Source organism: Pleurodeles waltl, chromosome 1_2 (genome assembly GCF_031143425.1).
Source record: "Pleurodeles waltl isolate 20211129_DDA chromosome 1_2, aPleWal1.hap1.20221129, whole genome shotgun sequence".
NCBI lineage: Eukaryota > Metazoa > Chordata > Amphibia > Caudata > Salamandridae > Pleurodeles > Pleurodeles waltl.
Window position 1 is genome coordinate 488,035,753 of NC_090437.1, and position 17,259 is coordinate 488,053,011.

Sequence of the window (17,259 nt, forward strand, 5' to 3'; positions counted from 1 at the left end):
GTGGGAGGTTCACGCCTCATTTATGTCTTAACATGCCTATTAAGTCCTCAAATAGCACCCCGCTGCCACATACACCTCAAACAACCTGGATTTTTCAAAATCCAAATCACCTTTTGCATCACAATTGCACCAAATACATCTACTTTATATAACTTACCTGTCTCATAATTTATTTAAGGTCAGCTTAAGCGGACAATGCAAGTCAGCTTTCCTTACTATAATGCACCTCGCGTTTTCCTAGCTCTGCTATTATACACACAGCTATCCCCCAGATTTACAACAGCTGCAAATAGTGTAACACATACAAAGATCAACCATCTCTTCAAATAGCCAACTACCCGGATAAAGATCCAACTGCCCGCATATATTCCTCAACTTTTCTGTCATATTTTCCACTTATATTTGAATATTGGGTTCCAGAGTAGCGTGCTTACTCGCCGAAAAGCGCTTCGACGCCTCGTAAGGGGTAGTAAGCGCTATATAAATACTATTACAATACAATATATCAGTATTGACGATGTAGGGGAACCACGCTGAGGAGGAACGGAATGCTGAACATTAATTGGGCGGATGACAGATGGTACAAGACTGTGTGCATGCAGTGCCTTATTTTACACATGTGAAATACATCATTTGAATTACCCTATTACAAACCACATAATTCAATTACATAAACATTTACTAGATAAAAATAACCCTCCGACATGTCTATTGTCCAACACAACATTTCTTGTACCACTGACTGTCCCAACATATTAACACACTGCACCCCACGTGTTCTGTGATAGCCCTCATACCTGTCACATAATACTGTGTGTGTGTACCCAAACCTGCCCATGAACCATTTACATACCACCTATATCAACATACCCCATATGTACCGACTGGTTTTGTTATAACCCATTTCCACATCATAACAGTCCAACAGCAGCTCTCTTATGCAACACTTATGTTGCAACATTCCCCACATACACTCGTAGGTCTCATAATAATAATTCTACACACCACAACAGCCCAATAGCACACTCCATTTTACCATGCAAGTCCTCACATACAACTATATTCTCCACTGTAATGATTTATGCACCAAATTACCCCATATTATTTTTTAAATATTCTACACTTCCCCAATAATCCCTTGTAAACACCCTACCTACTAAATAGCTGGGAGATTCATAGCACCCCTCACTGGCAGAAAACTTTCGGTGAATTAACTCTGGCCCTCGTTTATACTCCAAATACCCAAGGTTAACCATATAACGGTCCCCTTCTGCCCCCCAAATATCACACAGTGCACCCTGTTCTACCATATATATTATATATTGCAGTGTACATCCCTTGTTTATACCAAACATGTACCTAATACACCTTATAACGTCGTAACTGGATGCCACAAATGTCCTATAATGTACTTCACAGGTTCTGTATGTATGTTATGAACATCCCTTATGTTAGAGGGAAATCTGTTAATAAAATTAGACAGATCAATTTGACACAGTAACATAGGTTTAATCAATTTTCAGCTGGGAACAACAGGCAGTCTCAACATAGAGGCCATGACTGAAGTTCAAAGTTCTAGTTCACAAGCAGTGGTATTTATACTCTAAAAATCACAAAAAAACTATGCTGACAAGTTCAGCATTGACGTAAGCAAGAACAAGCAGTACAGATAAGATATTAAGGGGAGAGGTACCTCTTGACAAGAGCACCTGCACGATTATTGATCACCTCATGGGTGGGTAAGTAACACTGGCGTCATTCTGCATCTCTATCTTTCCCGCACAACAAGTGATCATATGTTACATGATGCTCACGGTAGCCCTGCCTTGTGCAAATGCTTATCTGACCCTTACACAGTTCCCCTCACCAAGATATAAATGACTTGTGGTTTTTAGGACCCTTGTGCTAAGGCAGGATACACCAGTTTGTTCCACCGTGTTCGTGCTAAATGAAGATTTTGAAAGCGACAGTTGGTGCAGCTTTAAAGAAAAACTCTAATTCTAATGTGGCTTGGGCCTCTTGTGTGTTTCAGCACAGCTAACTTAATGCAGCATGTGTATAAGTTTCCTAAGTAATAAGTTTTTGTTTGTTCTAAATATGACGTGCCTTTTCTTTTGAACCCACAGTCTGTCTTTTTATAGCATGTCATGTATTAAGCGTTTCACTACTTACATTAGTTTACAACTATCCCTAGCCTAAAATGTTTGTACTGGAATTTGGTAACTTATGTTTGTATGTATGTGATGTATATGATGTGTTCCTATTCTTCCTAAATCACTTACTGTCTGTCATTCTCAACAGGGCATGCCTCGTCAGGTGCCCTTCTTGAACACATGGAATCTACATATAGTAGTACCCAGAGTCATATTGCTCACCAAAACATTCCTTCCAAACACTTGATATTTCTCCTCGCAAGTGCACTCCAACTCCATCTCAAAAACCCTCATATGGTGTAAGTCTATTTTGAAAGGAGACAATGTACATACAATGCGAAATTTCCTAGCTATCGTGAAGGAAAGTTTCAATTCTATTAAGGACACGGAGGCGAGGATTATGCATATCTTTCTTCACTTTTTATTAATCACTAAGTTCAAAGTTAAACACAAAATGAACAGAAAAACCACAAGTTCCATGAAGCCGCCGCCATGGTAACCAGTATCCAATGAGGTTCCACCTTTCACGCTGGTATAAATAGCCTCAGCTGCGACACACTTCCTCGACTTCACTGCGGAAATCTTGTTCGAATTAACTGGGTGTAGTCTGGGGACCTAAAAAATATACGGTGAAATTAGGACCGAAACTGATAACGTAGTGTCGCATTTCAATGCCAGCAAAACAAGAAAATATATACATATATGTCATAACCTGAATCACAACAACAAGCCTGAGACTATCAACATCGTTTAAAGAAAACTAGATACATGAGCAAGGAAATAAATAAATAAGGTATACATGCAAATATACCACCTCAATACGAAGATACAAGAGTTCGGGTGGCAGAAGACTAGAGAGTAGTATGTGGGTGGGATAATCCTCGCCTCCGTGTCCTTAATAGAATTGAAACTTTCCTTCACGATAGCTAGGAAATTTCGCATTCTATATCAGGACCGGAGGCGAGGATTATGCAAGTTCAAAGCTTACCAACCACCAGTGAGGCTGCCTCATGAATTGGTTTAAAGTAGAACTTCTTAAAAGTAGATTCCGAAGACCAATCCGCGGCATGCATGATGTCTTCTAATCTACCCCCAACCTGTATGACCTTCGAAGCCATGGCCCCCAGTGTAGAATGAGCGCCAAAAACTTGGATATCAATACCTACCTCAGACAGGATTCAACGAATCCATCTGGCAATGGAAGGAGAAGAAACCGCCTTAAACGGCCTTTTAATGGAGATTAATAATTGGTTCTCACCTGGAGGTCTAAGATTTGCGGTTATTTCCTCATAGACCTTGAGACATCTAACCACGCATAATTTTGGGGAGTCCGGAAAAGATGGATAGGATACTGACCTGGTATTATTCTTTGTTCTCCTAGAAATAGTAAACGTGACTCCTTCTGGAGTAAAGACACGGGCTGATACATCCAGGGCCCTGATATCTGATACGCGTTTACATGAAATGAGGCATATAAGCATGGCCAATTTGGCAGATAACTCCTTCCGGGATAAATACTGATTATCGCGCCAAGAGGACAAAAGATTAAGGACTATGTTTACATCCCAGAGATTTGTATATCAAGCCTGAGGAGGTCTAGAAAGTCTGATGCCCTTGAGGAGCTTACAGATCCATGGATGTTCACGGGGGTGACCTGCAGATATAGCTGAGCGAAAAGAATTAATCGTACAGTAAGCAAGACCAGACTCCGCTAATTCTGCAAGGAAATTTGCGATATCTGTAATACTGGCCCCCATGGGATCACGGTGTTTGTCCACACACCAACGAGACCATCTGTTCCATGCTGAACTGTATCGTTTGCATGTCCCAGGGGCCCAGGCCTGCGCGGTGAAGTTTCTAGCTTCCTGCGAAAGTCGGCCGTCTTGCCAACGATGCCTGAAATCTTCCAAGCTATGAGAGAGAGATGACCCTGAAGGACCAGGGGGTGATAAGATCCCAACGGGTCCCGTAGGAGAGCAGAAAAAACTGGGAGACGCAGGGGGCACTCGCAAGAGAGCTCCAGAAGAGTCGGAAACCAAGCCTGAGACCTCCACCAGGGGGTTATTAGAACTATTGTCGCCTCCTGTCTGCGAACCTGAGCTGCAACTCGCGGGATCATAAGAAACGGTGGGAAAGCATAACCTTGAAGAGACCCCCAATGTTGGCGAAACGCATCTACTGCCGCAGCTCCTGGATCCGGGCGCCAGCTGAAGTATTGGGGAAGGTGAGCATTCCACCTGGACGCAAAGAGGTCTACTGTGCAGGGACCCCAACGGGTCATGATCGCTTGAAAAAACAATCGGTTTAACTGCCAATCGCTGGAGTCTGTGAGAAATCGGGAGTTCCAGTCCGCCCAAGCATTCTGGGCCCCCGGAAGATACTCTGCCGTGACCGAGACTTGGTGTTGGAGACAAAAATGCCAGAAGTCCTTTGCTAGTTCCGCTAGAGCTCTTGATCGCGTCCCTCCTAGACGGTTTATGTACTGGACAGCCGATACATTGTCCATCCTGAGAAGAACCACACATGAGACTTTGTCTCTCGTTAGGGACTATATCGCAAACGACCCTGCCAGGAGTTCCAGACAATTGATATGCATGGTGAGCTCCTGTGGAGTCCAGCGTCCCCCAAACGAAATGTCCCCGCATCGAGCCCCCCATCCTTGGCGACTGGCATCTGACTCTATCACCAGATCCGGGGCTGCTCCAAAAATGGCCCTGCCATTCCATGCTTCCATGTGGTCCAGCCACCAAAATAATTCCATTCTCGCTTCCTGAGAGAGGGAGATGAGCTCGGAATAAGTTACCCCTCGGCAAAGGTGGAAAGCCTTCAGGCGTTGAAGGGCCCTGTAGTGTAGGGGGCCTGGGAAAATGGCCTGAATTGAGGAAGAAAGCAGGCCGACAACTCTGGCCAATTGGCGAAGTGAAATCCTGTCTCGCTGAAGGACTTTCCTCAGTTCCTTCTTTATTTTGGATATCTTGGTGGACGGAAGACTGAGGGATGCCGAACGAGAATCTATGAGAAAACCCAGGAAGACTAACGATTGGGTCGGAGAGAGCTCCGATTTTTGTTGATTGATTACGAAGGATTAATAGAAGAGGGACCGGGAGATTACAGGTCCAGTGTACAGCCTCCCAATATAACGTTGTGAAAATCAGAGTACACTGTTCCTATCTAGAGAAATTATCAGGGTGAACAATTATATATATATGCATATATATATATATATATATATACACAGGAGCAAGAACCCTCATGCATCACAATGGATGACTGGCTTCATCATTGGGACAGCTCCTCGTTAGGCTGGTACTGCAATGTCTAACGGGCTCCCCCCAAGGGGGAGCTCTTACCCGGGGTGCTTGAATAGTCGCACCTTCAAAATAGTTTGAAAAAAGAGGTGTCCAATTTGAAGAACCCAAAAATAAATGGAGTGAATAGAATAGATTAAAATTGGTTCTTCATCAATAAATATCACTCGTGCTTTAATCAGTTTTATATGATGAAGACCAAGATTAAAAACAGGGTGGAGAGTCCGGGTGATAAATAATGGTCACCCTCTCTCAAAACAAACGAGGATAAACACTATATGGTATCACTCGATGACAGGTCTACATGTTTCGCGTCGAGATGGTCCAGCCGGATCCTATGACGCTTCCTCAGGACCAATAGAAAATCTACTCCAAAATGTCAGAACTAATGTTCAACAATATCTAGGAAAAAGTAGTCACTTACTTAGTTCTACTTGTATAAAAGGTCGCCCTAAATAGATAAAACAAAACTCAATATCAGGTTATGTCACTAAAGATGCAAGATTAGTGCTTGTGTGAAGTTAGTATAGATTATAGTGTCTCACTCTAGTGAAAAATTATATATGAGAGTTAGCTTACCATCCCCAATTTCAGGACAGTGCTAAAAGGATCACGGTCAGGAAAAGGAACTAATATTCTGTTGGTGCATAAAAAAAGTTAGTGTAATAAGCTGTTCACATATCAGTAATTCACAGAACGCCAAAACAAGTATTACTCTGCATGGCGATCCTTATCAGCAAACATATGACATTCATCTCAACAGAGAAAACCATCGTCCATGAAGAAAATATCATAAGTTAGTGTAGATGGAGAAATCAGTGATTATATCAAATTTATAGTAATAGTTGTAGGTTGCAGGGATTCTTTCTTGATGGAGAAATCAGTGATCATCTCAAGAAATTAATCGTAACTGGATGGTAAGAGGGATTTTACATAAATGATTGTATTCGTAAATATTCGTATTATTGTAAAAAATTATCGTTTATAACAAGGCTCATGACAGTGTGGGACTGGAAAAATATCCTGTTCTGAATCTAATCAGTGATCGGGGAGAGTAGGTAGTGATTAGCAAACCCATCCGAGTCGATTAATTATAAAGGACAGTTAAGCGTATATAAATAGATACTCGTTTGTATGTCGATGGTTAAATTGCTCTGTCCAGGTACAGGGATCGACATTAAAGAAGAGGTGGAAGAAGTCAGGAAAAGCATAGAGAAATGACTTACTTCTCATTCCTTAGCAGTCGGCTTCTTAACCTACCCTCGAGACCCGTGTCCTTGTCGAACAAAGGTCCGACGTTGTGCCGGTGTTTTACGAGGAAATGTGACAAATGAACCCGGAAGAACTTGCCGGTTCGTAAGTAGTGAAAAGAAAAAACGGACTACGCCTGTAGTTTTTAGCCTCTATAAAGGACTACAAATACGGAATTGTTTATTTCAAAAGCTCGTTTTGGAAACGTCCGATCCACTCGATCGAAAAAAGTTATTTTGTAAAAAGATGAACCAGTTAAAAGTATATGCAGATGGAAACGCGCATGGTATATATAGCGCGTTTATATATATATATGTGTTGTAAGGTCCTTGATAGCTCGCAAGGCATTGGAATGTAAGGATCCATATGAAAACTTTCAGATGTCTGCCAAATACAGGGAAAAGGCAGAACAAGAGTGAAAGTAGAGTCAAAAATAGAATAAACGATTGATTACGAACCCCAGATCCTGGAAAAGAGCAATAGTTGTGTTCAGATTGGACAAAAGTTGAGATCTGGATTGATCCAATAAGAGGATGTCGTCCAGGTAAATGATGAGCCGTATGCCCTGCAACCGTAGTGTTTCCACCACTGGTTTGAGGATCTTGGTAAAGCACCACGGAGCCGACGAGAGACCGAACGGGAGAGTGGTGAATTCGAATACCTGATCGTTCCAGATGAATTGTAGGAATCTGCGGTGAGGGGAAAAAATTGGGACGGTGAGGTAAGCGTCCTTGAGATCGAGGCGCACCATCCAGTCCCCCTGTAGAAGGAGGTCTCTGAGCAAATGAATACCTTCCATCTTGAAATGCCTATAAACAACCCATTCGTTGAATGCTCGAAGATTGATGACAGGCCGAAACCCCTTGTCCTTCTTTTCTACTAAGAAGATATTGCTTATAAAACCCCTGGGGTGCCGGGAAGAGAGGGCTATGGCGCCCTTGTCCAGAAGATCCCGAACCTCTAAATCTATGAGTTCGCAGTCTGCTGCAGAAAACACTATCGGTGGTGGCAGTTTCCCCTGAATAGGGGTGCCCCAGAATTCTATTTGAAACCCCGAGACCGTCTGTAAAACCCAAGCGTCTGATGTAATACGTCTCCAGTTGACCTTGAAACTCCGCAATCTCCCTCCGAAATTTAGAGGGGAAAAAGGGATAAGCCTTACCAGAGGGACCTCCTGGGGCATTGGCTGCTCCACGTGCGGATCTGGAAGCTCTGCCTCTTCCCCTTCCTCTGTTGGGGAAGAATGTTCCCTGTCGGCCATCACGCCACCCGTTGTTTCGGTAGGAACCGGGGCCTTGTTGGTAAGGACGGCCGGAAGAGCGACCCCTGCCTCGTCCGGCCCCGCCAAAAACCTTACTGGGAAAAATCTTTTTAATGGAAGACTGGGCTTTATCCAGAGCCGAAAAAGTAGCAACGAATTTACCCAGCTCCTTAACAAAAGGGTCGCCAAATAAATTGCCTTGGGCAATAGCCCCTGCCTCCGAGTTTGAAAGTTCACCCAATTTGGGATCGATTTTAATTAATAAAGATCTGCGCCGTTCCGCAGAAATGGCACAGTTCGCATTGCCCAGAAGACAGACAGCTCTCTGGGCCCATCCTGCGACAATGTCTGTTTGCAGGGGAGTGTTTGAATGTTTGGCGTGTTCTGCCAGTTGAATGATCTGTGTGAGGGTCCTAACACATCCAGAAGCTTGTCCTGGCATGCCCTCCAGGAGCGGTCTATTCCTTTCTTGGGATCTTTAATGTATTTTGCAAAAAAGGTACACATTTTTGGGTCAATATCTGGAGTAAAAGCGACCTTATCAGACAACGATGGGCGAGGGCATTCGGCCCGTAAACGAGCCCGCACTTCCTTGTCCAAAGGTTGCCTAATTTTACTGGCGCCATACTCTGCAACCGTGAGGTCCGGCCGCCACTCAGAGGAACGTGGATGGTAGATACCCTCCGGTTCAAACATATCTGAGTCCGAATCCCCAGGGTCAGAATGATCCGGCAGGGTAGCATTAGGACGCCAAGGGCGACCTGAATCATCATCCAATGATGATGAATCGTCGTCTGAACCACCCAGGATGCCTTTAGGTGAACCAGAATCAGGGTTCCATAGATGGTGAAGCATGTCACCCATTACTCCGGGCAATCGACCCTCCCGGGAGGGTAAACGCGTATGCGCGCGCGCACTCTTGGAGTGTGATAAAAAATCGCTATCTTCCAGGTGCCCCGCGTCGCGCTTGCGCCTGTTCTTGGGAGCCGAAAGGGTAGAAGTATCATCCTCCGTTCCCGTCACGCCAAACATGCCCGTACCCTTGGACACCTGTTCTGTGAGCTTAGCCACAGTCTCTCTAAGAGGGGCCAAAGCGTGCGAAATTGCTTGCGAGAATAAGGCGTCTACCCCAGCGGGAATGGTACGGTGAGAGGGACCCTCACCCGGGGACATGTTGGCAAAAGGCTCATGTTCCTGAGAGGATTGCATGCTGAGGTTCAGACAAAAAATAGTGTGACAGAGAATACCACCCTAGAAATATATAAAGGGTAATTCCCTACCCCCTCTGTCCAGAAACAAGAAAAGAAAGCACAAAATTTCTTCCCCGTAGGGGTATAATCAACCAAACGGTGTCACGGGGTTGGAAATATTCAAAACACAAAGTGTTGAAGAAATGAGGAAAAAATATATCCAAAACACACGAGCGTGTAGTTACTCAAAACACTCACACGATTAAATGCGCATTAAACAAAACACTGGGCGCCTTCTGAGTGAAATAAATAAGACGCGCGGCCTCAGACGGGTGCGACGCGTTAGGAAATACAAAAAGAAGAAGTGCACTCGAGCGGAACGCGCGTTCCGAGTCGAGTCCACCTTCGTAGCAACACCCGTTGCTACAACAGTGCAAAATAACTGAAAGCGAAGCGCTCGAGCGGAACGCGTGTTCCGAGTTGAGGACACCCGCCTAGCAACCCTAGTTGCTACAACAGAGAAAAGGAAGAGTAAACGCTCGAGCGGAAACTCGTTCCGCGACGAGCACACCGGCGTAGCAACACTGGTTGCTACACAGAAGAAACAAAAGGCAATAACGCGCTAAACAAAGCAATGTTAGCCGGAGGCAGGAAAGGCACTTATCTGAGCAGTGAAGAAAGAGGAAGTGTGTCGCAGCTGAGGCTATTTATACCAGCGTGAAAGGTGGAACCTCATTGGATACTGGTTACCATGGCGGCGGCTTCATGGAACTTGTAGTTTTTCTGTTCATTTTGTGTTTAACTTTGAACTTGCCGATTAATAAAAAGTGAAGAAAGATATGCATAATCCTCGCCTCCGGTCCTGATATAGAATTTGTAGTTACTTATCTTTAGAACCAGAATTGTTCATGTTTATCTCCTACTTTACCTCATTATTTTGTCTCAAGTGGCACTTAATCACACCAGAAAGTGCACAGGTGTGCCAAAACACCCTTTATTTATTAAGAAACACGCTTAATTTAGCTTCAAAAAGTTACATTATTTACCTAAAACATCCACCGTTAAAACATTACATTATTATGTGTACTTTAAATGGCACTGCAGCATAAGACAGCTGTTAAAGGAGTGCCTCCAGTTACCTAAGTTACATGACAAATAGAAATGTCTGATGCAATGCCGTGGGTAGAAACTTAGCGTGGAAAGTGGGAAAATTCTGATGTATATTTTGGAAAACAATTGAACAGACTACTGGCTTACGTGACATGCCAGATATAAAAGAGTGTGTTAAGTCTTTTGTCCTTTTATTGCCGACCTGTCCCGGTTTTTACTTCTCAAAATGTGGTCACCCTATACTGGCTGCAAAAACTTCCAGAAGGTGGGTGGGTTGCAATGAGACAGGGAAATAATTTTCTGCTCCAGGGCCTTCTTTGGAAACTCTTTGCGCCACTGCAGCTTGACGGTCCTGTGACCCACCGCATTCACTTAGCTGCCGAACGGGGAGCTTCGACCGACTCAGCTCAGTTTACAAACATTGAGCACGCACGGACAAGTCGGCCAATAAACAGATGAAATTCTGTGCAGTGCACTGGGATTGGGCCAGCTGCGTAGGATGTGCCAATCCAACGTCATCTTTCATGTTACGGTTGTATTACAGGTTACCAGCTTTTTCCTCTTCCCCTTGCCTTGTGTTGCGGAATGGGATTGGCTGTGTTGAGACCCGGAAGGATTGATCTTACCGGCAAATGATGGATAACGGACAATAGATCTCTAAATGAGTTTACTGATGGTCTATGTAAGTAGCTGACTAGCAATCACATTATGTGGTAGTTCTTGTGAATTTCATGGATATGAGAAAATATTTACGTTTTCGTTTAAGGATTTTTTACGTTTTCGTATGTGAGAAGTGCTGTTGTTTTTTTGTCCTATTTAAATATATGTTTAGAAACATACTTGAATCCAATAAGTGGTTTTCTTGCTTTGCGCCCAGGGCGTGTTTTGAGTCAGATTCTTATAGACGGCTGTGCAAGGTAAGCGTGTAGAAGTAAACTCCCTACAGTTACCCGCGCACAAAGGGCGCTTGTCTTATTAAGCTTTGAGACGAAAATTCCCCATCCTGCGAAGCCCCAGCTTTGGTGGATAAGGAGGCTCACTTCTCGGCATATGAGTGCCAGAGTCCTTCCACTGCAGGTGGTTGATATTAGCAATTTCTCCCTGGAGAAAGAAACCCCAGCAGGCGTGCGTACTTTCAGCTCTGCTTTTCTGCAAACAACATGCAACCAGACATAGTTTATTATAGCCTTTTTTAATTTTTGTCTTCGTTCACTATCGGTCTTTTGAAGTGAGGGGTAGTTGTACTCGGTAGTTGTGAGAAAGTAGCCTCTTTCTAGCCTTGTTACCCCCACTTTTGGCCTGTTTGTGAGTGTATGTCAGGGTGTGTTCACTGTCTCACTGGGATCCTGCTAGCCAGGGCCCAGTGCTCATAGTGAAAACCCTATGTTTTCAGTATGTTTGTTATGTGTCACTGGGACCCTGCTAGCCAGGACCCCAGTGCTCATAAGTTTGTGACCTATATGTATGTGTTCCCTGTGTGATGCCTAACTGTCTCACTGAGGCTCTGCTAACCAGAACCTCAGTGGTTATGCTCTCTTTTTACAAATTGTCACTAACAGGCTAGTGACCAATTTCACCAATTTACATTGGCATACTGGAACACCCTTATAATTCCCTAGTATATGGTCCTGAGGTACCCAGGGTATTGGGGTTCCAGGAGATCCCTATGGGCTGCAGCATTTCTTGTGCCACCCATAGGGAGCTCTGACAATTCTTACACAGGCCTGCTACTGCAGCCTGAGTGAAATAACGTTCACGTTATTTCACAGCCATTTACCACTGCACTTAAGTAACTTATAAGTCACCTATATGTCTAACCTTTACCTGGTAAAGGTTGGGTGCTAAGTTACTTAGTGTGTGGGCACCCTAGCACTAGCCAAGGTGCTCCCACATTGTTCAGGGCAAATTCCCCGGACCTTGTGAGTGCGGGGACACCATTACACGTGTGCACTAGACATATGTCACGACATATGTATAGCGTCACAATGGTAACTCCGAACATGGCCATGTAACATGTCTAAGATCATGGAATTGTCACCCCAATGCCATTGTGGCATTGGAGAGACAATTCCATGATCCCCTGAGTCTCTAGCTCAGACCCGGCTACTGCCAAACTACCTTTCCCGGGGTTTCACTGCAGCTGCTGCCAACCCCTCAGACAGGTTTCTGCCCTCCTGGGGTCCAGCCAGGCTTGGCCCAGGAAGGCAGAACAAAGGACTTCCTCAGAGAGAGGGTGTTACACCCTCTCCCTTTGGAAAAAGGTGTCAGGGCTGGGGAGGAGTAGCCTCCCCCAGCCTCTGGAAATGCTTTGATGGGAACAGATGGTGCCCATCTCTGCATAAGCCAGTCTACACCGGTTCAGGGATCCCTCAGCCCTGCTCTGGTGCGAAACTGGACAAAGGAAAGGGGAGTGACCACTCCCCTGACCTGCACCTCCCCAGGGAGGTGCCCAGAGCTCCTCCAGTGTGCTCCAGACCTCTGCCATCTTGGAAACAGAGGTGCTGCTGGCACACTGGACTGCTCTGAGTGGCCAGTGCCAGCAGGTGACGTCAGAGACTCCTTCTGATATGCTCCTTCAGGTGTTGCTAGCCTATCCTCTCTCCTAAGTAGCCAAACCTCCTTTTCTGGCTATTTAGGGTCTCTGCTTTGGGGAATTCCTTAGATAACGAATGCAAGAGCTCATCAGAGTTCCTCTTCATCTCTCTCTTCACCTTCTGCCAAGGAATCGACTGCTGACCGTGCTGGAAGCCTGCAAAACTGCAACAAAGTAGCAAAGACGACTACTGCGACCTTGTAACGCTGATCCTGCCGCCTTCTCAACTGTTTTCCTGGTGGTGCATGCTGTGGGGGTAGTCTGCCTCCTCTCTGCACTAGAAGCTCCGAAGAAATCTCCCGTGGGTCGACGGAATCTTCCCCCTGCAACCGCAGGCACCAAAGAACTGCTTCACCGGTCCTCTGGGTCTCCTCTCAGCACGACGAGCGAGGTCCCTTGAACTCAGCAACTCTGTCCAAGTGACTCCCACAGTCCAGTGACTCTTCAGTCCAAGTTTGGTGGAGGTAAGTCCTTGCCTCCCCACGCTAGACTGCATTGCTGGGAACCGCGTGTTTTGCAGCTACTCCGGCTCCTGTGCACTCTTCCAGGATTTCCTTTGTGCACAGCCAAGCCTGGGTCCCCGGCTCTCTAACCTGCAGTGCACAACCTCCTGAGTTGTCCTCCGGCGTCGTGGGACTCTCATTTGTGACTTCGGGTGAGCTCCGGTTCACTCCACTTCGTAGTGCCTGTTCCGGCACTTCTGCGGGTGCTGCTTGCTTCTGAGTGGACTCTTTATCTTGCTGGACGCCCCCTCTGTCTCCTCACGCAATTGGCGACATCCTGGTCCCTCCTGGGCCACAGCAGCATCCAAAAACCCTAACCGCGACCCTTGCAGCTAGCAAGGCTTGTTTGCGGTCTTTCTGCACGAAAACACCTCTGCACGACTCTTCACGACGTGGGACATCCATCCTCCAAAGGGGAAGTTTCTAGCCCTTGTCGTTCTTGCAGAATCCACAGCTTCTACCATCCAGTGGCAGCTTCTTTGCACCCACAGCTGGCATTTCCTGGGCATCTGCCCACTCCCGACTTGATCGTGACTCTTGGACTTGGTCCCCTTGTTCCACAGGTACTCGTCAGGAAATCCATCACTGTTGCATTGCTGGTGTTGGTCTTTCTTGCAGAATTCCCCTATCACGACTTCTGTGCTCTTTGGGGAACTTAGGTGCACTTTGCACCCACTTTTCAGGGTCTTGGGGTGGGCTATTTCTCTAACCCTCACTGTTTTCTTGCAGTCCCAGCGACCCTCTACAAGGTCACATAGGTTTGGGGTCCATTCGTGGTTCGCATTCCACTTCTAGAGTATATGGTTTGTGTTGCCCCTATCCCTATGTGCCCCCATTGCATTCTATTGTGACTATACATTGTTTGCACTGCTTTGTATTGCTATTACTGCATATTTTTGGTATTGTGTACATATATCTTGTGTATATTTGTTATAATCATACTAAGGGTACTCACTGAGATACTTTGGCATATTGTCATAAAAATAAAGTACCTTTATTTTTAGTATATCTGTATATTGTGTTTTCTTATGATATTGTGCATATGATACTAGTGGTACTGTAGGAGCTTCACTCGTCTCCTAGTTCAGCCTAAGCTGCTCTGCTAAGCTACCTTTTCTATCAGCCTAAGCTGCTAGACACCCCTCCACATTAATAAGGGATACCTGGGCCTGGTGCAAGGTGTAAGTACCCCTTGGTACTCACTACAAGCCAGTCCAGCCTCCTACAGTAGTTAAAACTAAATTGATCAGCGTTGAATATTTAAACGGTGGGTAATCGCTGTTCTTTGACTTTTTTTGCCTAGGCCGCTTAAGACTAGCCTACCCTGTAGATTTCCACAGCGGCTACTACGCACTTCTTTGCATCACCGAGACCGGAGAAGCTCTTAGGAATTTAGGGCCAGATGTAGTAAAGAGTTTTTCCCATTCTGTGTCAATGGGAAAATGTGTTCGTACATATGGCCCTTAGTAACCGCGCTAGACATGTACTTCTTGAAAACACCGGGACCAGAGAGTCTGCCTTATACTACCAGACCAGGTATGCCTATGCCAAACATGTATGGGACGTCCACCTATTTTTTGGTGTCGAGACGAAAACTGACTCGTATGGTTAACTTTAGACGTTTGGATTCAGAATCTGCCAGTAACCGAATTTAATACTAACTGTGGCATTTATCTCGAGATAAACAACTTTTCTATTTTTATGTACTGCCCATCCATTAAACAATTCATGAATTTCTTCATCTTCCCGCCACTACTAACTTTCTCTTAAATAAATGATACTATTTTTGTGTATTCCAGCTTCTAGTGAAATTTTACTTTTTATTTAAGAGACCATCCTGGCTTATTTCTTCTTGATTTGACCTACGTTTCTCTGCTTTTATAAAAAAACACAGTTTTTGTACAGTGATTAACCTACTGATTCCACTTCGGTTTTCCTTTCATATTTATACTATTCATGTTGCTATGAACACGGTACACCCCCAGTGTGTAGTAACTCACATGTGCCCACTAATTTTGTTCTGAGATACAGGGCTTACATTTCAGCCTTTTCACTATTTTAACCATTAAGTCCATGCCTATGATTTTTTGTAAGATCGTACCTCTCAAGCAATCTTTGGAGCCCTGGGACCAACTGCGCTTCTGATTTGTAGAGCTCTCGCTCATGGACTACTATTGTTTGAACTGTGAAGAAAATAAAAGATACAAACTCCCAATCAGTGTCATTTGAAGCTTATTGGCATTGTATATTTGTGAAACACTTACTTAAAGAAGGATGTCATTACACTTTTCTTTAACGTGTACTATATTTGGTGTGTATTTGAGACTGCCTTTAAATACTGCATTGTGATTTTTTCCACATCTTGAGTATCCTGTATTTGTTTTGAGGGATAGGGATCATGCTCTCATGGGGCAAATTTACATAACCAAAATAGGCAATGTAAAGATACTAGGATCGAAAGACCCCACTTCTTTATTAAAACATTGCAACACATACAAATAATGCTTTCTTTCTATATTTTTGCATGCAATCTCAAAAACCCTTCATTATAATCCTAAAAATTCTGCATGAAAACTGACTTTGACTTAAAACTTTAGATTGTGAACTCTTTTTCCTTTAGACCAGTGATTTTCTGAGTACGACATAGGGGCTGCATGTGTCCCCCCCGGTCAACAGAAGCACTGGGCTGCTGTTTACTAAAGTCAGCATTACCATTAAAATATGTTAAACAGGCAAGTATTTATTTTAAGGTTAGTTGAAGTTAAAGAAAGACAGTAACTTGGCACTCCTGCACTGCTTAACTTAAGGAACACCTACATTTTTACAGACATGTGGCAACAAAAGTGTAAAAATATGATAGTCTCTTCACAAATTAAAAAAGTGTATTAACATGCTGAACCATTTCACCATAGTATTTCAGTTTGTATTAGTGCATTGCAAAGTATTTTTTTGAAAGTGAGTTTTCAAACATGAATTTAGAAACAATAATTCTCCCCATCCCATCCTGACAACAATGCCAACAGTGAACTAAAACACAAGTCAGTTGTTATGTGCACTCTATGGGTGGGTTGGGTTCCAATTATACATGAACAACATTATTGTTCATTAAATCAAACACAGGAGAAGGGTTTGTAGTGCACACACCCTGAAGTAATTTTTTGCGAGGTCCTCTTATTTGTGATAATGAAAGAAAAGTGAAGTAGAGCAATTGCCTGGGATCACACAATTTGGTCAAGGGAGGAAGTAAGGATTAATGCCAGGTTTTCTGATGTCAAATTGCGCAATTGCCACTAGATCTGTAGATGTATATGCTTTGCTTTCTCCACACCCACCTTAATGCCGACCCCGCACTCCGACTCTTTTTGGCCCCTGGGAAAATATTTGCGAGTACCCATGCTTTAGAGTGACTCTGTCCTTCCTTTCCAGTTTCTGCATACTTCCTCTATCTGAGAACGGCCTACTATAAAACACATGTATGTTTGACGTAATCCCTATTATGTAATCTGTACAAAATATCCACACCTCATTTCAAAGAACACAAGCTCTTGTTTAAAAGTTATTCCTCTGCATCCTAACAGTACTCTAATCTCTGGTAGTTTATCTATTAAAACCACCAACCATGATATCATGAATTGATATACTACTAAAGATCATAGCAAATTTCTATTATTTTACTCTAGCACATTGAAACTGTAGTAAGTACATGGCTTGGATTCCTTAAGAGCGCAAGATGGACAAAAACCCTACCAAACCCACTAATAGTAATACCGTAACACTCAGTGGTTGGGCTGTTGCTTGTAGTTCATATAGGCTTCATAATAATTATTTTATTGCTTGATGCTTACACTCACATAGGACACAACTGCTAAAGGTAATGGCCATCACCTGAC

The 17,259-nt window shown here is 44.2% G+C and overlaps 1 protein-coding gene across 2 annotated transcripts in view; it reads left to right on the forward strand.

Moving 5' to 3' along the window:
- Positions 1 to 10,828: 10,828 nt before the first annotated feature.
- The window catches only part of TBCK (TBC1 domain containing kinase), a 1,319,282-nt gene continuing 1,312,851 nt past the window's right edge, over positions 10,829 to 17,259 (forward strand). For both annotated transcript variants that reach the window (XM_069241253.1, XM_069241261.1), the window contains exon 1: positions 10,829 to 10,955. The gene's annotated coding sequence lies outside the window, so the exon portion shown is untranslated. The remainder of the gene's footprint in view (positions 10,956 to 17,259) is intronic.